At 46.8% G+C, this 2,238-nt stretch overlaps 1 pseudogene across 1 annotated transcript; it reads left to right on the top strand.

Annotated features, from left to right (window-relative positions):
* The first annotated feature begins 872 nt into the window (after positions 1-872).
* On the top strand, positions 873-1,705 carry LOC105515523 (annotated as a pseudogene). Its single transcript, XR_001002339.1, has one exon. The product of XR_001002339.1 is annotated as a 60S ribosomal protein L8 pseudogene (transcript).
* The last annotated feature ends 533 nt before the right edge of the window (positions 1,706-2,238 follow it).

Here is a 2,238-nt window from a genome sequence, read left to right as displayed (position 1 = left end):
CCTGGACCAGATATTGAGGACTGCTAGTTAAGAAAATAGTCTCTTTCCCTTCTAACTGAGTAAATGTGAGCAAGATATTAAAAGTCTCAGTTCCTTCATCTGTAAAATGGAGATAATAATATTAGCTGTTTCGTAGGGCTGCTCTGAGGATTATATCAGTTCTCTTAAGATAGTGTGGAATTCAGTAAGTGATCAAGATCAATTACTATTACTGCTTAGTGAATGCACCACAAAAGAATTTTTCTCTCCTCTTTTCCTTTGGAGCAGAAGAGAGGTCTTTGGAACATTTTGTTTGAGAAGTAGAAGAGGCAAACCTCTGGGTTTATTGATAGGGGCCCAACATTTGAATAAAATGTCCCTTTAACAAGTAATAATTAATGCATATCATCCACATCATATTATAAATCATCCTTTTCAGCCCCTATCTCACTTAATTCTTGAAACCACCTGTGATATGAGCAAGGTATATTTGTTATCCCCATTTCGCATAACAGGCAACTGAGCCTCAGAGGTTAAATAACTTGACCAAAGGCAAAATTTCTACAGGGAATCTTTATCTTCTGACTCCACATTCTGTGTCTTTGAAGTCTCCTCACTGCCTTCTACTTCTGATTTTTGCACATTAATATGCATGTAATGCACCTGCTCCCTGGGAGGCAAGTTTGCCTGCATCAGCTTTTGAAGCTGGTGCCTGAAACTTGTTTTGATTAAGGATGGAAAATTCACCGAATAGACAGATGGACTTGAAGGCCTTTACATCATTTTAGAGATGAAAAGTGCTGGGTAAGTGTTATGATTCATGTGCTGGTAATTTGATCGAAAAAGAAATAACTATGCAGAACTGACCCTAAGAAAATGAGATCTGAGTCTTTCGGCCGCGCTAGTGAGCTGGACCCGTCGCCATGGGCCGTGTGATCCGTGGACAGAGGAAGGGCGCCGGGTCTGTGTTTCGCGCGCACGTAAAGCACCGTAAGGGCGCTGCGCGCCGTGGATTTCGCCGAGCGGCACGGCTACATCAAGGGCATCGTGAAGGACATCATCCACGACCCGGGCCGCGGCGCGCTGCTCGCCAAGGTGGTCTTCCGGGATCCGTACCGGTTTAAGAAGCGGACGGAGCTGTTCATTGCCGCCGAGGGCATTCACACGGGACAGTTTGTGTATTGCGGCAAGAAGGCCCAGCTCAACATTGGCAATGTGCTCCCTGTGGGCACCATGCCTGAGGGTACGATCGTGTGCTGCCTGGAGGAGAAGCCTGGAGACCGTGGCAAGCTGGCCCGGGTATCAGGGAACTATGCCACCGTTATCTCCCACAACCCTGAGACCAAGAAGACCCGTGCGAAGCTGCCCTCCGGCTCCAAGAAGGTTATCTCCTCAGCCAACAGAGCTGTGGTTGGTGTGGTGGCTGGAGGTGGCCGAATTGACAAACCCATCTTGAAGGCTGGCCGGGCCTACCACAAATATAAGGCAAAGAGGAACTGCTGGCCACGAGTACGGGGTGTGGCCATGAATCCTGTGGAGCATCCTTTGGGAGGTGGCAACCACCAGCACATCGGCAAGCCCTCTACCATCCGCAGAGATGCCCCTGCTGGCCGCAAAGTGGGTCTCATTGCTGCCCGCCGGACTGGACGTCTCTGGGGAACCAAGACTGTGCAGGAGAAAGAGAACTAGTGCTGAGAGCCTCAATACAGTTTGTCTTTATGCCACCAAAAAAAAAAGAAAAAATGAGATCTGAAAAGGGGGCAGGGGTTATGAACTTTTGAGTCAGAAGACCTCAGGCTTATTCAGATTTTGACTCAGGAAGTTTCTGTGGGTGAAGTAACACGTCTGCCTGAGATACTAATAAATTCCACAGCTGACCTGAGTGTAGTGGGAGGCTGGCAATAATGTGCAAATTCAATATCATTAGCAGACAAGTGAACATGAACCCCCCAGTGACTCCTAGGAAAATCTTGCAGGCAGGAAACTGGGAGAGAAAGGTAACAGCACTAATGGTGGACATTAAAGGTTTCTTAGAAAGCTGGGTGCCTGGCTCTATTATAGAAGCAGTCATGCTAATCATGACACCTGACATGGATTAGCATGTCCTCTTGGTCAGCCTCTGTGCTGGGGACTTTGCGTGCTCTGTTTTATTTAATCCTCACAAGAATCCTGTGAAGGAGATATTTTTATTATCACCATTTTACAGGTTAAAAAAACCCTTTAATTCAGGGATGTCAAATAATTTTCATGTGAGAATTA

This window comes from Colobus angolensis, unplaced genomic scaffold, assembly GCF_000951035.1.
Source record: "Colobus angolensis palliatus isolate OR3802 unplaced genomic scaffold, Cang.pa_1.0 Scaffold262, whole genome shotgun sequence".
Classification (NCBI taxonomy): Eukaryota; Metazoa; Chordata; class Mammalia; order Primates; family Cercopithecidae; genus Colobus; species Colobus angolensis.
The sequence above is the reverse complement of the archived record's forward strand: the minus strand, read 5'-3'. Positions and strand labels throughout refer to the sequence as shown.